The sequence below is a fragment of the Medicago truncatula genome, chromosome 6, assembly GCF_003473485.1.
Source record: "Medicago truncatula cultivar Jemalong A17 chromosome 6, MtrunA17r5.0-ANR, whole genome shotgun sequence".
NCBI lineage: Eukaryota > Viridiplantae > Streptophyta > Magnoliopsida > Fabales > Fabaceae > Medicago > Medicago truncatula.
The window spans coordinates 39,071,355-39,078,032 of record NC_053047.1 but is presented as its reverse complement, the minus strand read 5'-3'; the positions used below and the strand labels follow the sequence as shown (position 1 = coordinate 39,078,032).

Genomic DNA, 6,678 nt, shown 5'->3' with positions numbered 1-6,678 from the left:
CATTCTCCGTGTTCTGTTTTAGATTCTAAAATCCGAAATAAGAAAAAAATTGAGGCTTTTTGAATGTGTTTTATGGTTGCGGAACGTATAGTCTGAAACTCAACAGGACGTGAAGAAAATCAATATGTGTCGAAAAAGAAATTTTCTATTAAATAGTATGGGAGACGATTGCACGAAATTGGATGACATGACAAAACATATGGGTATTGGGGTTGTATTGGAAACAAGTGATGGGTATATTAGTAATTATCAATTCAAAGTATGCAATTATTGTCTTTCGTATACATGTGTTTGTAAAATACAACATTCACTTTCTCATTAATTCAGGTGCGACTATAATGTGCTTTACTTTTTTTGTGTTAATTATCCGGTTTTTAAGAAAAGAAACCCAAAATCTAGCAAATAATTGTTTCCACTAAAAGACTTTTTCAAACGGTTCGTTATATGAGAAACTCATTAATAACATGTTTTGCTACTACATCTAAGTTTTAAAAATTTAAGACATTTGCTTCAAAAACAAATCATAAACAAAATCAGCAATAGGTGATAATAGTTCACTTTCAAAAAAAAAAACTTTAAAAAAAATCATGTTGAAGGTTTTGATTTGTTTGTTACATAATCTTAAAAAAAGTTAGTTTAATGTAACCAAAAAATAAAGTTAGTTTAAGACATTTGCTTCAAAAACAAATCATAAACAAAATCAGCAATAGGTGACAATAATTCACTTTCAATAAAATATACTTTAAAAAAATTCATGTTGGAAGTTTTGATTTGTTTGTTGCATAATCTTTAAAAAAAAGTTAGAATATGAAACTAATCAACTTCAAATGATATGTTGTTTTGAGTAGATTCTTTTGAAAATAATTTTTAATAGCTATCTTTTTAAAGTGAAGGTCTGTTTTATTTTCTGAGAAAATTTTCATGATTCAATTTCGTTTCTTAAAAAAAATAGTAACTTGTTTCTTCAAAAATTAAAAGTGACATTTAGTCCTTGAGAAAAATAAACCCGAACAAGCTAATCCTTCCTCTCTTTGCATCTTATTTAGTTGATGAAATAAAGATACATGAAAGAAAAGAAGAGATTAAATAGTATTTTTTGTTGCATGATAAAAGAAGATTAAAAAAAAAGTGAAAAAGAAAAACTAAGTCCTTAAAAACAACGTGTCTAAAGAATCGTCCAATAAAACGATAAACACAACAAATATTCAATAAATGTAATGAGATGGTATAAACTACTAACTCTCAATTTAATAAGGATATCAACACAAGAATTTCCTAAAAATAGATCTTCACTCTTGTTCCTTTTTTTGTTTTGGCAAACAAACGCAGAATATGTAGTTTTTTTTTAGAGATGTAATTTTCTTTTTACTTCACCCTAATGAAAGTGTAATTTATACCTTTTTGTCAACTTAATGTTACAATTGAACTATGATGCAAGGGCATTAGATCCAAGACTTTAAAACTTTCACAATTCCAAATAGTTTGCTTCACCTCCTACTAAAAGGTTTAATCAAACCAACCGCCTAGACATGACCCAACGAACGGAACCGTAAATTCTCCACACCAAATCAATCAACTAAAGGAGCTTTAAAATGAGTGGAAAATGTTAAGAAAACAACACGTGAGAAATATTAGTACATGTTTAGTCAACACATAAGCACAATAAAATAGAAGAAATGCGAGGAAGTAATTGTTCAATTTGAAGTTTTATTTTTTTGGTACATTTCAATTATAAGTTTTTAACTAGGGCATTTACATGTGTGATGCACATATTTGCATAGGATACAAATATAGTCTATCTTTCTTACTAAAGCTTGTTTGGTCAAGCTATTAGTAACCCTAATTCTTAACCTAATATTTTCCCTCCAATTATTTCTGGCCGTTGATTTCAATCAAAAACACATCTCAGCCGTTGATTGATTATTTATGGCACTTGCAATTCCGGTCATTACTGCTATTTGTTATTTCCAAAATCACTCTTGCTATTCCAAGTTTCCAACACATATTGCAGTGAACTATGCTATCTCTTCTCACTTTTCCAATATATTACGTTTCCAACACTGAAACTCCTTTCTCCCCTCAGAAAAACAAAAAAAACGAACACTGAACCCTTTTCTATCATCTTCTTCCTCCTCCTTCCTCTCATTTACCCCAAAATGTCACCATCGTCTTTCCCATCTCATCACTCCCCTTCACCAATTCTCTCCGTTACCATCGTCGACTCTACCGGCACCTTCTGCGCCAGAAGCTCATTTGTTCTTCTCCATGTGCGAGATCGATGAGCGTGACATGACTTTGTGATTTTGAAATTAATTCACGGTTTTGGAGATTCAATTTCGATTTTGATTTGATTTCAACTTTGCTTCCAATCAGGTACTTCCTTTTTTCTCTCTAATGCTGTAAATATTTCACAAATCATTCTCCAATATTGCTGCTTATAGTTTTCTTTACTTTTTCATACTTTTATTCCGTTTGCTTCCAATTATGTGGTTCCTTTTTATCTTTACCTCCCTTATTTTAGGTTCTTTTTAGGTGTGATTGAGACATTGAGTCAAATTGTGGAATTTGATGGATAGATTGTTAGAAATATTGTTTATGTTGTTCAAAATAAGCACCAATCTAGACTGTGACTTACAGTTTTTGTTTGCTTAATGTCCGTCTCTTCAAAAGTCACAACAGGAGATTTAGCTACTGATTTGTTGACATTGATTATGTGTTAGTTTGAGATAATTTTATTGTTACTATATTAAAATAGAAGGTACTGATTTGTTGTTATGTAAATTTCAGTTTTCATTGAGCATGCCAAATGGAATCCATGATTTTGGTTTGTTTGCTTCAAACCAAAATCATGGAGCTTATACTGGAGAATGATTTGCATAACTTCTTCACTATGGTTTGGAGCTTATTAGGTTATCCTATGTAACTTTAGGTTTGTGAATCAATTATTTGTGACACAAACATCTAAATTAAGCATCAATTATTTGTGAGTGGTATATGAAGTTTATTTTCCTAGCATTGATTGTATACATCCTGGTGGTAGGAAGCAACAAATAATGATATGATTTTAAGGGATGACATTATTTATTCCTTAATGTTTTTCTATTTATATTTGTTAGTTCTTACAAGTCCTTTATTTTTTAAAGGTTTGATTCCTAATTAAACTGCATTCTTCTGATGTATACAATCAATGATGCTGGTGGAATGTGGTTCAAAAGATTTGAGATGCAAGGTTCATTGGTTCCTTAACGGATATCCATGTAAGAATTTTTATTTGACCTCTTTTTTAATTGTGTGATTCAAGAACTTTGTTTGAATTTGTTTTGGTATCTTCAATGTATGTTGTTTAAATCTGAATCGAAGGACAAATAATAGGTTGCTTCATATATAAACATTGCTGCCTGTTAGAGTTATATGTTGTTCATGTATCAATCAGACATAATAATCAATTTGTTTTTTCAACAATCTGATATCGTTCAAGAATGCCGCAATTTAGAGTTTTTTTTTTCTTCCTGTTTATTGTTTTTTTTTTTTTCTGTTTATTGTTTGTTGTTTGATAGCAATAATGTAGTTGAATAGAGTTCTCATTAATCATACTTTTATGAAATAATGGACTGATTATGATCGAGATTCAAGAATGCCGCAATTTAGAAGTTTTTTCTTCTTTTTTTGAAATACTGATCATTATTTAGTGGTGATATTGTAGTTAATAAGTGACGTCAGTAGTCAATTGTAACTGACTAAATGAATTTTTAAGATCTTCAGTTGTACTGCATTAGCTTTGTTTCTTTTACTCATCACAACCAAACACCATGACATTATAATGAATAATACTGCCTATTTGCAGGTTTGAAAACAAACAAGGAAGTGTATGTGTATGTGGGTATGAGATGTTTAGTGCAAAACTACTGACATTGGTCACTTTGGACAGAGGAGCTAGGTACGTGAAGTTGGATGTACAAGAGTTTATGTGTTACTATAATGAATCGTTTTTAGTCAAAAGATTGCATTGTTGGATTTGTTTATCTTTGAATAATTATAATTTTTTACAAACAAAAATCTTGAGGCTATCCGTATATGTCGCAATTTCAAGATGTTTTGCGGCATGCGGGACTGGACTAGGTGATCATGTTTTTGGTCATTTTTGCGGGTTTCACCTTTCCAATAGTTTGATATTGATCAGCTTTTGGTTAATTTGAACTCAGCAACATGGTCATAAATTATCAATGTCTGATTTTGATGTCATTGAAAAAACTTAGTTATAAGGAGGGTATTTGTTGTAAGGAGAGAATTTAATGCATGAATGCAGTAATATCAGAGTAACCATCAAAGTATTTTGGCACAATGTGAGAGTTCAGAGGACATGGATTTGAGTTGAAATGTATTGCATGATTATTTTGCTTTTGCTTATGCATATGCATGCATGTTTGTATATTATAGACATAGTTTCTGTTTTGGTGATTAGGAGTGAAATATTTTTCATTGTTCTTTACAGCTTAATGTATAACTAATTAGCTATAAGATTAAAACAAATTAAAGTATATGAAAATCCATTCATGAAGTAATTTTCCTTTCAACTTGCATTAGAAATTAAGGAGTCCTTTTTAGACTAAAGCAATCATTTGAAACTTTTGAATGTCATTGACCATACTCCTTTAGGCCTTTTTTAGCAGCTAACATTTTTCAATGTCATTGGTCTTTATTTCGATAAGTTTATTCTATGTTGACACATGTGAAATTGATTGTAGACTTTTCTGGTGTGTTAGAAATCTATATTTACTTTGCGAATTCATTTTTTCAAGCCACCTAAAAAAATTTATCTCTAAAAGGGTGTTCTAGAAAGTTTGATGTATAGTGTAAGAAACATATTTTGTTATTTTACTTTGCATCTGAGTAAGCTTATATATTCTATTTATAGCTTTGTTGTGGTCTACAATCTTATCCAGAAAATCGTTGTTGGAGGGAGGGAGGAGTCATTGTCATGGAATCACCCTAAGATAATTTTATAAAAACACATTGACATGGAAAATGATCGGTCAATATTAATTGATTGACATTTTAAACATTCATTATTAAGTCACTTATACAAAAATTCTATTAATGACTCAATTCTTTTGCATCTTTGGACTATTAAAATGCATTAGAGAGCAAGACCAATGTCATTTTGCTGCCATATATATGTTTTTCCCATAGCTTTAGTATTTTTATGTTCACAAGCTTCCTAATATTTCTTTGTTTAGTCTCACTAGCTCCCTATCATACTATGATCTTCATCTTTGTTTTACAATCCTTTTCTGTTATTTTAATTCTATTATAATAAGCAGCATTGCTTTTTGTTTGTTGAATTTTGGTTTCATGCTCTATCTTACCTCTTGCAGGTTTGGAAGATTGTGAAATGAAGATATGGCTAAAATTTGATAGTAGCATGTAAAATGCGGGACTATGTTCAATCTTTTATACAATTCATCTGGATTTTACAATGCAAGGATTTTACATTGCAAATTAAATGGAAGCTTTGATAAGATTCTAAATGTCCTTGAGGTGCATGTTAGGATAATTTTGTTTACAATATTGTAACTCCATTAAGTTATTTTTTAAAAGTGTGATAGGTTTGAAGACATTGGTACCAATGAAGATGATGATGATACTAATGTAACGTCAAATGGTGTATGTTTTATGTATGATTTCCAAAAGAAAATTGATGAGAAGATGTTTATAATAAGATGTTGTAAATGAGTGATAATCCTTGCCTCTGTCAAATTCATCTTTTAAAGCTTTGTTGTCTTCGTATAATTAGTTGTGATGTCTTTTATTGAGTACTCATTGGCATCTATGCTTTTTGGGGAAAAAAAATATTTATGTGCAACTACATATATCATAGTTTTTATTCAATGAATGACAAAACATATTTGCAACTGCTATTCAAAAAGAAAGAACATGATCTCAAATGATATCAATACATTATTTTAAACAATTCCTTATAATTATGTTGTCATTTTATATTAGTTTTTCCAAGCTATTGTTATCAGGGGATTGGAGAGGCATGCACAAATTGCTATGCTTTGGAATAATAATGCTTAGAGTATTTTGATGGAAGTGTATAAAACAATAACATGAACATTGTATTATTTCAAAAAATGTAGTGTGATTACATTTAAAAGGATGGATTTTTTAACATGTAATGAATTATACAAATTTTAATTTAACATGGAGCAAAATCTGTCAAAAATATTTATGATTAAAAACGAAATTTGATATATTTATAGAGATCAAAAACTTAATTAACCCTTCGTTTTATTGTGTATCAAATTATTCCGGCTCATAAGACCTGTGCGGCGCACGGGTCCGCGTTCTAGTATAGTAAAATCACATGTGTTCGAAAAATGATAAATAAATTATTAACGATTTTAAAATATACTCTTCTGTTTCTTTTTAAGTGTCGTTTTAGAATAGTAAAACCAAATTAAGGAATTGTATTTTAACATATTTTCTTCCTATTATACCTTCATTTTAATCTACCAATTGATTCCTATCTTTCTGGACACACTTTCTCTTTCCAATAAATTTAATGTGTTATCTTTCTCTCATAGCAAACAATCGTTAGTTACTCTCTTTTTCTTCAACAAATTCTTTTTTTTTTCCACAGTTTATCTCTCTCTCATAACAAACAATTATCAATAA

At 29.8% G+C, this 6,678-nt stretch overlaps 1 long non-coding RNA gene across 2 annotated transcripts; it reads left to right on the top strand.

Moving 5' to 3' along the window:
- The first annotated feature begins 1,971 nt into the window (after nt 1-1,971).
- Nucleotides 1,972-5,770, top strand: LOC25496844 (uncharacterized). Of its 2 annotated transcripts, XR_003012926.2 has the most exons (5): nt 1,972-2,373; nt 2,788-2,929; nt 3,144-3,257; nt 3,845-3,937; nt 5,376-5,770. It is a non-coding gene; the product is annotated as an uncharacterized lncRNA (long non-coding RNA). The 2 variants fall into 2 exon arrangements; XR_003012927.2 differs by lacking the exon at nt 2,788-2,929 and having other exon boundaries at nt 1,975-2,373.
- Nucleotides 5,771-6,678: the final 908 nt, after the last annotated feature.